Source organism: Artibeus jamaicensis, unplaced genomic scaffold (assembly GCF_021234435.1).
Source record: "Artibeus jamaicensis isolate MK-2021 breed Jamaican fruit bat unplaced genomic scaffold, CSHL_Jam_final contig_354, whole genome shotgun sequence".
Taxonomy (NCBI): Eukaryota; Metazoa; Chordata; class Mammalia; order Chiroptera; family Phyllostomidae; genus Artibeus; species Artibeus jamaicensis.
This window is the reverse complement of record NW_026521803.1, coordinates 29,879,175-29,893,014: the sequence shown is the minus strand read 5'-3', so window position 1 is coordinate 29,893,014 and position 13,840 is coordinate 29,879,175.

The following is a 13,840-nucleotide window of genomic DNA, read 5'->3' as shown; positions in this document are numbered from 1 at the left end:
CCACCACAAAACTGCAATTACGTAGCTAGGAAATAGTAACCCCCTTCCCCCCACAGCCCAGCAACCACCCCTGCTCTCTGTGAATCTGACTGCTCCAGACACCTCACGCCAGTAGAATCAGTCACACGGTGTCTGTGTTCTCGTGACTGGCTGGTCTCACTTGGCGTCATGTCCACAGGTTCATCTATATTGCAGCGTGTGTCCGAACTTCCTTTTTTTAAGGCGGAGCACTATTCCATGATACTTGCAGACCACATGTTTGCTCAGTCACTGCCGAGTGGGCCCCAGAGAACAGCGCCACCGCAAATGCGGCGTGCAGACAGATGCCTGCCCGTGCCTTGCTTATAGCTCTTCTGGGCACTTCTCCAGAAGTGGAGTGGCCAGGTAAGTGTGAGGATTCTGTTTTTAGTACTTCCAGGAGTTGCCCTGCTGTTTGCCTTCCGCAGTAGCTGTGCCACGTGACACTGCGGTCAGCAGCGCGCACGTGTCCGATCTTTCCACAGATGCACCAGTACTTGCTGTTTTCTGTGTGGTTTTGTAGAAACCAGCCTGTGTGGTGTCCGGGGATGCCTCACTGCAGCGCTGAGTTGCATTTCCCTCATGACAGTGACGTGAGCATCTTTTTCTATGCTATAGGCCACTTGTATACCTTCTTTTGGAGAAATATCTCAGTCCTTTCCCCATTTTTTAAGTTGAGTTATTTTGTTGTTGTCTTGTATTATTTTTTTAAATATTTTGAAAACCAGTTTAATTTGTGTGTTGACTGATATTCATAACTTATACTGAGATAAATGTCCAAATTATACTGAGATAACTTATACTGAGATAAATGTCCAAATTACCAAATGTCCAGGAGCAAAATTACTGAACCTAGTCTTGGTATTAATAAGTGATATATTAGATAGTCCTTCCCTTGAATAAAGACAGTGCTGATTATGTATTTTAAGTCCTCGATACACTTGAGTGGAGACATAGCTTCCTGAAGGAAGATTCATGCTCGTCGTACAGACCACATTTTTACATGGAGAACATGGGGCTGAGGAAAGGCTGGAGGTCAAGTCTCAGAAGAAGGCAGGCGACACCCCTTTTCACCCACCACCAGCACTTCCCTGCAGAGCAATGTTGCTGCTAACATCCGCTGCACGGCCAACTCGGAATGAGCCAGTAGCAGGTTGCTGTTAGAAACCGCTGCGCTTACACGCAAGTTCAGAGGAACCTGGCGGAATGCCGTCAGGGCCACAGACAGGAGGCTGAGAGTTTTGCAAGTTCATCTGAGTTATGTCCTGTGCTCATTCTCTAACCACACCTTCAACCTGCTGGTTTTCAGCGGGGGACACTGGCTGGGGATGTGTCTGGTTGTCATGGCTGGGCAGTGGGCAAAGGCCCAGAGGCTCCTAATGTCCTCTGATGCAGAGGACAGTGCCTACAGCAAAGGCTTCTCTGGCCCAAAACATCGAGTGCTGCAGTTGATGAACACTGCTCTAACCCTAAATCCACCCATCCCTCATCATGTCACCTCCCATTCTGTGTTTGTTTATATGCCTATGCAGGTATATGTGTACACACACACACACACACATATTTTAATATAAAAGTATTCAGCCTTCCCAACCCTGCTGTGAATACATATACACCAATACTGAGGATCCCAGGGGCTGGTCGGGAAGGTGAGGTGAGTGGGAACAAGTAACAATTGCAGCCACTTACATTCTTTAGAGTGTAAGCTCCTCGTCAACAGGGGTGTCATCAGTGTGCCTCACGGGTACACCTTGTCTCTCTCTCTCGTCCCATGATCTCAGGTCTGGATGTGGCTCATCGGCCTCGCTGCCCTCTAGCGCTGCTTCCGGACCAGCTGTCCCTGCCCTTCTGCAGGACTCTGGGCTATTTTGAGGTCCACACCAACTGCTGATGCCACCCTGCCACCGCCTGCATTTCCACCCACTGTCCCTGGACTGGCTTCCAGCTGTGTCCTGTCCCCCAGGGACCCTACCGCCGCTGCCTCCAGCACCTTCCTCTTTCCGTCATTAGATCACTTCTGAATTCTCAGGAACTTGAGTGCCCAGTTGGTCAGGGACCTCTCAGTTCCATGCCAAAACACTGGTGGCTTTCGTCATTCTGTGTCAGGGCCTGCTCCCTGGGTCACACAGCAGAGACTGCCACGGAGCCACCAGCTGAGAGGAGTCCCCTCCCAAGGAATCTCCTGGCACCATCTTGGTATAAAAGGTTTATTGCCTTTCCCCATAAAGGTCTTGGGTAGTTTTATTTGAATGAGATTTTTTTTTCCTATTTTATCTCCTATTTGGTTATTTCTAATGAACAGCTTTTGGATATTATGTATCTAGCCAGCTTGCTGAACCCTCGTATTAAGTTCTAATCATATAAACAATATTATTGCCTTAAAGAAAAAATTAAATGACAGTAAGAATAATATATAAAACCAGTTCTTGCCCTTTTGGAGAACGATTCTATTACAGGTTTTCTCACAGTAAGTCCCATCATTTCCACCTTCATGGGGGGAAGACGTTTGTAAATCCCTAACGACCGCAAACCAAGTGACTTAAATGTAGGATGAGAGGACAGACTTTTAAAGGTGCCCTAAAAGGAACACCTTTGTAAATGAAACATGATTGAAATAAGTTTTATGAAGTAAACATGACTTCCTTTCTTTCCCTTTCTCTCCATCGCATGTTTCGTTTTTAGAGTGAAGCCTTGATTTTCTCTTTTTTTAAAAAAGATTTTATTTATTCATCTTTTACAGGGGAAGGGAAAGAGAGAGGGAGAGAAATATCAATGTGTGGTTGCCTCTTGTGTGTCCCCTGCTGGGAACTGGCCTGCAACCCAGGCATGTGCCCTGACTGGGGATCGAACCGCTATCCTTTGGTTCCCAGGCCTGCACTCAATCCACCAAGCTACGCCAGCCAGTGCTGAAGCCTGGCTTTTCATAAACAGGATCAGCTCGTCTCTGGAGCCCCATCGGCGAACCCAGGGGCCTGCTCCCGCCTGGGCAGCACCACAGGCCTGTGCCACAGCTCGGCCCGTTCTCAGCAGCACCCAAAGATGCTTCTCTTTAGCAAAGTTGGCCTAACACTTGGTCTTTCTTTTTTCCCGGGAATTGAGGAAGGCAGAGCAGGAGTCCACAGTGCAGAAACCTAGGGCAGCAGGAAGGGGCCAAAACCTGTCCCACCTGCTGGCTCGTGCTCCAATCCCTCTGGCCAAGGAAGCTGCCCTTTGCTTCCTCCCATTTGTCCGCACCCTGGTTAATTAATCCCCATCGCCTGAAGTCCGCTAGCGTCTCTGCTCCCGGGACCCTGAAAGAACACTACGAACACACAGGATTTCCCTGTCCCACCAGCCTGTTCACCTCATCCGGAGCTGCCTCCTGGTGGCGCTGAGGCCGCACTACTCCAGGGTTCACACGCCCAGCCTCGCTCTGCAGCCAGGCCCCATCTGTCCTGTTGGTGTGTTGGTGGGCGCTTTCTTTCGACAACCCAGCTGAGCGTGCTGGGAGGACTCAGAACGTGTGGGAGGCCTGCCACTGCCCTCTGGCATTGGTGGACCTGTGTTCTGGTCCAAAGAAGGATGCTCAGTGGCTGCACCACACTGGAGTTTGCTAACAGAGTGACTGCTCTGTGCCCCCAGCACGGGCAGGGGATGGGGAGTTCTGGTCTGCAGAGGACCACACGCCATGGAGGACTGTAAGGTACAGCTCTGTTTTATGTGTCCCTGAGAAAGAAACAGAGGCCTGACTGGAGGGTCTTTTCAGAGACTTCTTCAGGACACCAGCACACTCAGGGGTCCAGCCTGGGTCCAGGTGACAAGTAAGGTAGCCGTGAGGGACAGCATGGAGACACCACACTGAGGGTCGGAACCACATGCTTCTCCTCACGCAGGTTTGCAGCCTCAGTTCACATTGCGAATGTGGTCCCCAGAAGCACTCAAGCCAAGAACTGCAAGTGGTTCCAATGGAAGAGACCGCAGCTCTCCTTGGGGGGTGAGATGCACCCCACCTCCAGGGATGCTGACAGAATGAGCCGCTCAGAGAATCCATGAGCTCCGGTGGCTTTTAATTTGTAAAGCATCAGAAAGAAAAAAAAAAGGACTGACCATTTAAATGGCTTGAGTGTCTGACTATGACCGACCACTGAGCAGCCCCTCAGGTCCTCCAGGGCCATCAGTGTCCTTATGACAAGTAGGGGACAGCTGTGAAGGCAGGAGGCAGAGAGTAGTTTCTTCCTTGAATAGATGCAAGGACGGAAATTTCTCTGTGTGTTTCATTCCCATCGAGAGGCCAGAGGAGGTGAGGAAAAGCTGAGCAAATGGCACAAGGAATGACCAGTGGGGAGACCAACCGAACAGGGAGAGAAGGGTGAAGTGTGGGCAGATGCCCGCTGCCTGCCCGAGGCCAAGTGCACAGCCTGCCCCCACCACCAGCACTTCTGAAAGGAGCTCCTGTGCTTCTCAGACAGGTAGGGGACATGCAGTTCCCTGGGGGGATCGTGTCCTACCTGGAAACCCATGGAAAAAGACCTGAAATGATTTAAATGCAAGACGGTGGAGAGTCCCACCTGCCCGGTCTGGACCGGGCGAGTCAGAGGAAAGAGAAGCCAGGACAAGCTGAGCACGGAGTAAGGGTGTGCTTGTTTGATAGTTCGTCCATTTGTCTTGCTTTATTTTGCCTTTGAAGAAGTTTTCATGTCAGAAGGGGGGCTCTGACATGGGCCTTAAAGGGTCAGAGTGGTGCAGGTGGCCGTGGTACTTAATTATCTCCTGCCCAGGATGCTGTGCCCAATGTGGCAGCTGCAGGCTTCTCAGGGGGCCACCCACCACACCCCGGCCCTGGGTGGCCGAGGCCTTCTCCACTGTCCCTGCACAGCCTCGGGCTGGTGCCCCCAGGCTGCCCACCCCCCCAGGCTGCCCCATGTGCAGAGGGTTCAGGTCTCAGCAGCCATTCCCTCCCAGCTCCAGTCCAAGGGAAACACCCGTGACCTGAGTGCTGGCCCTAGGAAGACCCAGGGAAGGAGAGAGAACATTCCCAGGCCCACAGGCCCCAGGATGGAAGGCCCAGTGCCCACCGTGGCACCCAGGCTTCGCCGGGAGCCAGTTCTGTGCTCAGTCCAGGGCTCTCTCTCCAGCACTGGATGTGACCCTCCCTCTCCTGAACACCTGTCAGGTGTCCCCAAATACTTAGTGAGCATCTTCAAGTAACAATAAAAACAGGGAGAAGGGTAATTATCTGTAACATTCTTGTGAGTTTCGTTAATTCTAAAGAAAGGAAAAAACAGTGCACAGAGACGCAGAGGCTGTGCCTGGCCAGGAGGAGTACGTCACAGATGCCCTTTGTGGTCCACAGGAAATTCCATCACTGGAAGCCCAGAAGACCTTACCGCCCTCCCGCCGCCCACCCTCCCTGTATTAACCGAAGACCCTACACGTGGAACAGCTGAGATGGAGAGAAAGCAGGTCCCCTGACTTGCCAGCTGGAGGCAGGGCGGTCCCAGTGAGCAATGCCATTGCTGACATCAAGCCCAAGGCAGAGTGCTGCTTTATCTCTTACTCTTGCTGTTTTGCAAATTCTCATAGCTCATCCCTGACCTCCCAGGACGCCCTTTACGGCTCAGCGAAGTGTGCTGAAATACAGCTCCAGAGGTTCCTAGAAGGAAGCTACAGACACCTCTCTCTTAAAACTGCCCAAGACTCCCCCCCAAAAAATATTCCAACCTCGGGCCCCTCCCCCAGCAGCACAGCCCGACCCCAGACTTCTGGCATAAAGGACCTCGACGAGGCCTGCTTCCACAGAAGGCTGACCCGGCCCTTCCCAGAAAAGTCGACCTGACTGCCATTAAGCCCAGGAAAACCTGAGCTCCTGCGGGTTTCTCTGTGTGGTCGCTAACTCAGGGGGCGTCACCTTCTGAGCTTGGGGATCCTGAACGGCTGTGTTAAGAGCCACTGGAAGCAGCCCCACCCGACCTGCTCCAGCGCCCGGGACAGCAGAGGGTTTTCGCCGTTATCACAGGCCATCCCTCTGCTTGGGGAGAGTTCCAGAGGGGTGAGGGGAATCTGTCCTTGTGAAGACGGAATAAGGAAAGGAGACACTGGGCCTTGGGTTTCCTTGATGGAAGGAGAGTGTTGGGAGATGAAGAGAGATGAGAGGAGAAGGGGTGAACAGGGCAAGGAGTGGAGAAAGGGAAGGAGGGTCCGGGCAAGGTGGGGCGAAAAGGGCCCCGGGGCCCAAGAGCCTCCCGCGCCTGCCTCCCTGCCTGCCCGGGCTGCTTCCCAGGACTTGCATTTCACTCACTACGGTCCCCTCCGTCACCTCCCAGGGGCAGGCTCTTCTCACCGCACCCTCGGCCCCCACCTGGCACACTGCTACCTCAGTGTCTGGGTGCTTCTGCCAGCAAAGAGCCAGAAAAACCAGAGTTCACTCAGCGGGTCCTCCCTCAAGGCCTAACATCACCGGTGAACCTTACAATGGTCTGAACTGCTGCCTGGGTGTACCCACGAGGGGTTCCCATCTTTGACCCACAGGTCAAGTCTTCACCCTCAAAATACTGGCACAGCTGGAACTGGAATGCTGACCCCTGAGGCCCCTCCCGGCCTCTGGGGGCCGCCCGTTCCCCACCACGGCTGTTGCGCCCAGCTCTGCCCTCTGGGGCCTCCACCAGCTCTGAGGTTGGTGTGCCATCTGTCAGCATTTATCCGCCCGGGGTCCTACGGCTCCAGGCCCCGGAAGCTGTGGTGACAAGGGGCTGCCCCTGCTGCTCTGTCCCAGGTATGTATTTGCACATTGAGGACCTTCTTGGAGGCCCAGTGGCCTCAATCCAAAGATTCTTTCTAACAGTAGCATTCCGGGCACTCAGATGAAAACGTTTCAGCCAACAGAGGCTCCAGGCTCCTTCGGATCCTCCTGCCGAAGCTCAGGGCTCTGCGCAGCTGCCCCAGGAGGAGTCCCTTGTCCCTTTCCCAGCCATGGGCCACTGGTCAAAAAGACAGCCCAAGACTCCATAGTATGAGCACGTGTGAGTGTGTGTGTGTGTGCAGGGAGCCCATGCGGGCAGGGCTAAGAGCTCCGCCATCCTGCTCGTGGGAGGCTGCTCCACTTCCCCTCCCCCACCTTGGACCACGAAGCCTGTAAGAAGCTCTTTGGGCAACACGGGGGACCAGAACCAGATCAGCTCGAGGCCTCGTGAGGAGGCAGCTGGTGCAGTTTGAGGAGAGCCCCCCCCCCCACGGCTTCCCGACCGCATCTCTCCCTGATTTCTAAAGTGGAGCCTCCACAGCTGCCCCTAATGGGTTGACTCCAGCATCCCAGCGAGGCACCTGAAGAGAAAACAGCTTTAAAGGTGAGAGAGAAGGAAAAACAAGTATCTGCACAAAAACAGTAGCTAGCATTTACTGAAGCCTTGCTCTGGCAGACTGTCCAAGTGTTCACCATGTGGGTGGGGCAGGTACGGTTATTATCACCCTGCCTGGTTAATCTAAATTGAAATTATCTCCATTTTACAGAAAAGGAACAGGAGATAGAGAGTGAGTGGCAGGGACTTGCCAAACATCAATGAGCTTGTGGGTGGTGGAGGCAGGATTTGAACATGCAGCCAGACTGGCCACCAAGCTGCCACTGTCACCAGATCTTGCACCCAGCACAGTGACTTACACCAGCCATTCAGCCCCTGCCTTCATCCCAGACAGCCTGTCTTCTGTAGCGCTCCAACCCTCCACCCCCAGAAGCCTCCCTGCCCCCAGACATGGCGCCACCCGGTCGACAGAAACGTGGGTTCCATCTCTGGTCAGGCTGCAAACTCCTGACAGCTGGAGGCCATCACGTGCTCACCGAGACCCAAAGGCCTGGGTTCCCGGACAAGCCTGATCCCAAATAAGCTGGGCCGTTATTAAGTCCTGTACACACGGGGGCCCTCACGGGGCCCCCACACGGTCTTAGCAGACGCTCCCCCCAACCTTGCAGCAGCTTGTGGTCTGACGTAAAGGCTGGAATTTCCTGGCAAACTCAGTTTGACAAATACCAAGTTAAAGTATTAGGTCTCTTAACTGTGGGGTTGCTCAGAGCACTTAAAAGCCTAAACGCTCACGGATCATCTATTGCATAAGAGGATGAGATACTGTGCAGATTCAGAAACTTCCCAAAGGAATGTGACCAGTGGTCAGACTGCAGGCCATGGTCAAAGGGCTCCAGGCTCCCAGCGAAACTGACCCAGGACCCAGGCCTTGCACAACGCTGGCACACAAGAAACGATCAGAGAGGTAGCGAGGATGATGATGGTGGCGATGACGATGGCGAGCGCATGTTTGGCAAATGTTTTTTTCTCTCAGTTACATGTTTGCTGGCAGGTGGCAGGGTTGGCAGATGTGTCTCAACTTACTAGGACAGCACTTTTTTCAATAGTTGTGCAAACTCAGCTCTGTGCTCAGGGCACTTTCCCAGGCCCGATCTCCCCTGATCTTCAGAGCAACGCTGTGAGGTAAGTGGGCAGGGTATCAGCATGATGCCACTTCTTGCTAGTTGCTCACCCTTTGCAAGCCTCAGTTTCATCATCTGTAAAATAGGAGAATACCTACTCATTCAGAAGTGCCTTGAAGACTGACTAAGATAAAATGGGAAAGGAAGGTACAGGTAAACACTAACCGAATCTAAATTGAAATCATCTCCATTTTACAGGTGATAAAACTGAGGCTAGAGTTCAAATGCCCACAGGTTGCTTCCCCTTCTGGCAACCTCAAGAACATGGGGCTACTAAACCAAACATATTTTGTGACTGATGTATCTACCCACAAGAGGGTTCATTTGCCCATCTCACTCTTGATTCAAACATCTGATTCGGTGGCTAAGTTAGACAAGCCTGACACTGGAATGAAAACACCAGATTTCTATCTTCTAAGATAATTCAGTGGAGAGGCAGTGGGTTGAGTTCACCGTTAGATACAAGTCACTAATTCTCTGAGTATTGGAAAGCTGGGGGGAAACCTTCACAGGCTTTTGGCAAGACAGTGAGTTCAGCTCTCCACCTGTGATCCTGGGCCCGCACAGCCTTCTCTGCCCGCACACTTGCTGCCCGCACACCTGCTAAGGATACTCTCAGGAAAGGCCCTGCAACCCACGTGAAATAGCAGGGATATATGTGAGCATGGGCACTGGGGAAATTGTATACTTCCACAGAATCAAAAGAGCAGAATGAAGGACTCTATAAAAATGTGTATTGAACAACCACAGTTAAAAACTAATTTAAAAAGATAAGGTTGGCTAGGAATCTGAATGGTGTTGTCAGGGTGAAGTTGGCCAGAAGGGAACACGAGGGAATTTGCTGGAGCGATGGGCATGTTCTACATTTTGTTCGCAGTGGCGGCTATTACAACAGGATGTACGATGGTCAGAACTCATCAAACCGGACACTGAAGTTTGGGTGTGTTATTAAATGTAATTACACCTCAGTAAAAGAAGAGCATTAAAACAAAGGCTACATTTTACAATAACAAGAATATAAAGACAAAACCTAACTGAAAATATGTGACATTTTAATGGAGAAAAATATAAAACAATGTTAAGAGAGATGGAAAAACTTAAATCGATATGCCAAGTTCACGGATAGGGGGATCCAATATTATAAAGTCATCCACTTTGCCTAAATTAGTTTATGAGTTTATTATAATGCTAATCAAAATCCTGACTTGATAGACTATCATTAACACTTATGTACAAAGCAAAGAGCCGAGATAAGTCAAGGCAATTCTGGAGAACAAGGCAGGAGAGACTTACTTAAAAGCTATGATGATTGGGACAGTGTGGCATCAACTCAGTGTTGGTCCTTAGGAAAGAGACAGCCCAGTAACAGTAAGGAGGCCTGACCTGTGTGACATGTGGCTCTGCAGATCAGCAGGGAGGGAATGGTGCAAGCGAAGTCACTTATCCTTATGGTGGGGGAGGGGCGGGGGGAGGATGATGTTGCCAGTTCATACAGGTCACACAACCAACCCCAGTGGATTGGAGACCTAAATGTCAAACCGAAACTTCAGAATAAAATACAGCAGACTATCCCCCTGAATTTGCAGGAGAAAGGATTTCCCCAGACAACTAACGAGGGGAGGACTGTTGCCAGGCATGTCGGCACCACGGTCCCTGGGTTGGAGAAGTGAGAGGCCCCTCTGGGGGCACCTGTCTCTGGGCTCCAAACGGTTGTTTCTGCCTGCACACCCGACTCCACTGAACGGCTCCTGGGCCGGCCAGCACTGCGGACAATTGACATTGGTTCTTCTAAGGCAACTGGTGATGAGAAACAGTTCAAGGCAGGAGTCCAATGTCAGCGAAGTCAGGTTTGGAGTCTTCAGCTCCTCTCCCTGCAGTTCTGGCTCTCTGGGCTGCCGTGGTTCAGAAACCATGGTCTCATTGGAGCATCCAATGAGACTCCCGCTCTGCTGGCTACTGCTTTCCCTAGCTCTGCCTCAGGTCCTCGGCCCTGGGTAGGTCACGTGATCTCTCTCCCAGCTGTATCTGTATCTGAGAGTGATCAGAGGAGTAATGTGCTACTGGGCAGAAAAGTACCTTCCATGGTGTAAAGCACCCCTCAGCTGTGGGAGAGCATTTCTAAGAACCAAAGTCTTGGTTTAAGAATTAGCTCTTGAAGAAGAATTTGGGCATCGGCTATTAGGCCGGAGGATTCTGTTCTCTTCCCAGTAACTCGGTGAATGTGTTCGCTGCCTCTCACTTTCACACAGGTGCACGCACTTGTCACTTAGAAGGGTCCCATTATGATGTCATTGAATTATAAGACTTCACGCTTTTTGTTTTTGTTTTATTTGTGTGTTCACATGTGTGTCTTTGTAGAAGGATTTCCCTTCCCCGAGATCATCAATATATTTCATATTTTTCTAATGTATTTATAGCACTCCAAAATGGTTTCACTCTTTATCCATCTCTCATTTATTTTCATGCCTGCTATGAGGTAGGGCTACAACTTTTTCCCCCTAATGAATAACCAACTATCCCACCCCTAAATCAGATTTCCTGAAATGATATTTTTTAATCAAATTCTGAATTCCCATATGCATACAACTTTGTTCATGGGCTTTCTACTCTGTTCCATTGAACTGTCTATTTCTGTACTGATAAAATGATTTGTTTTTTATATATTTTCATGTGTTTGTAGCTCACTGTTCTTTCTTTAAATTGACTTAGCTATTACTAGGTAATTATCTCTTCACAAAACTCAGAATAAATTATCATCATATTAAATTTTGAAACAAGCCTCCCAGAATTTACTAACCCAGTTATGTGTTTTCTCCCAAACAAAAGTCAGTACATTTCTTTTTCTCCAGATTTCAGAAACTTTTATTAAGTATTCTTATTTTTAATGACACTATATGCATTTACATAGGCTCAATTAGAATCTGGTCTCCTTGTAACAGGATACAATTGGACAAGTCCTGAGGCTGGCTTCCCAGCCTAGGGAGAATTTTAAAGATCTTATCTTAAATTCCTTATTACCAGACAATTTTAAAGAACTACGGTCGATTTCATGGAACCAATGAAGGCCTGTGGATATTACCAAAACTTTGACTGGAATGGCGTAGTTGAGATTAGGCACAGAATCACTGTCCTTGCTGCCACTGTGTAAATAATTGAATCAAATGGAGTAAGACTAGCCTCATTTTACAAACCAGTTAGGAATAACTATAGAAACTTGTGTTTCAGGGGGAAACTGCAGTGTACCCCTCTTCAGATTCTAGTCCCGCTCACTCTCCCCGAGCTTTTGTCCCCTGCACAGACACTGCAGAAGTCTCCACCCCAGCAGAGCATGGCAAAGACGCTCCATGCCTGCTACTGGGCGGGCCATGCAGGAGAGTTCACCTCGACAGTCGACAACATCACGAACACAGCCAAACTGCAAGCCAGGAAAGCCCATGGGATGGAAACTACCGTCCTCACTCCACCATTTAAATATGCAGCTGTAACTGAACAACAATTAAAAAAATATGCTTTCAACTCAAATCTAGAAATTTTCCCAACTGGCTGCCCTCCAAACTCAGAAAGTAGCTTATAATTTGCTCCAATGATTAACATTTGTTTTTCTTTTGTTTCCATAGCAATGCCTCTGATTAATCACCCAATTGTTCAGACCATACAGAGACCTAAGTTAGGCAGGAGCTCACCTGCAACCCCACCTCCTGAAAGAAAACATCCTCAGGTTCATCCTGCCTAAGTAATTGTGAGGCTATGTGCTTGCTATTACATCATGTTGTGCCTATGTAAATAACTCGTTGAAAATGCAAGCCGATTAATTACACATTACCCAAAGAAATGTAGACTCACTCAGCTAAGTAAAGCCTGCATTCCATTATAGCTCATTTGATTTCTGTAGTTCATTAAATCTTGGCTTCTGGGAATCCCTGCTCTGGGGAATTTTTCAGTCCTGAGCTATTATGCTCAGCATATTAACCACTCTGATGCACTGTACTCTCTCAAGGGGTTTAAATGCCTTTCCGCAGACGCTCACACACCAAATGATATCCATCAGGACTAGACAACATGAGGGACTCAGTGATCGGACCGCCCGTGTCAACTGATGATGCACAACCTTCCCCATCCTGACAACTCAACTAGCCGAAAAAGAACATGCAATTGTTCGCCCTACTACACCCACAGCGGTAACCAAGAATAATACTGTACCACTGGGTTCTACTCTCAGTCAATAGAGAGAATGAACAAGAGGGGAGAAGTGTTCAAATTAAATCGAAAATGGAGACCAGATTTCAAAATCCCCTGAGCACACAAGACTACTAAGTGAAACTTAATTTAGCTTATTTTGCAAAACAAGCGAAACTTAAACTCAGGCCACTTCTTGTCCTTGCCTAACAATTCTTTAAAAAATGTAAGTCACCTTCCCCACAGTGGTATGAAATAACCACTTTTAACCAACCTCCACCGTCCGGATACCCTCATAATAACCAAGAACGTGAAGGTTAAGCAACTTCCTCATTTTCACTTTATCAGCTCTCCTCTGATGTCATGCCCTGGAGCTCCACATCAGTCTTTGAATTTAAAAGATCTTTGTTACTAAATTTAAAATAAGCACAATTCACAAAAATAAACAAACAAAACTCTTTGTTAGTAAACTGTTCTTCTGTATAGAATCAATTCTTACTAAGTACTGCTTATTGATTTGGTGGATTTAACGGCACAGGTTAATCCCAGTCCTCTCCTTACATGGACATTCCCACTGTAACCCACAAATCGGTCCTTCTGTCCCTGAGCCTCTCAGGCCCTAATTTCACCTGCATGTTCCAGAAGCCCTTCAAATTCAAAATGTCCCAGACAACACCTGGGTGGTCACCAGGAAAAAGGCCATATTGGACCAATGTCCCACATTATACACCAGAATAAATTCCCAGTGGATGAAAGGTGTGTGTATAAAGAGTGAAGTTGTGCGAGTGTTTGAGCAAAGACTAAACGTGCGAGACTGAAAACACATGCCATGGGGTAGGTATATCTATATCAGTAGGTCTGCAGGCACCTTCTGGCCAAATTACTAAACTTAGAAAATAAAATATACGTGTTTGGTTACTTTTCACTTTCAGGACAAAAAGAAATTCACTTACGAGGAGGAAAATAAAGCAAGCTTCAGATGTCTTTCCAGCAGAATCTGTAAAGCGCCAGGACAAAGGAGAAATGTCCACAAGGAAAATAGCAGATGATCCAGGTGGACTCTACCCAGCCCAGCTGGACCGTAAGTATAAAGGCATGAGCTCACATTTTCAGACACAAAAGGACTCAGAAAATACAGCAACTATGTGTCCTTTCGAAACATCTGCTGGATGCTGAAATCTCACGCAGCAA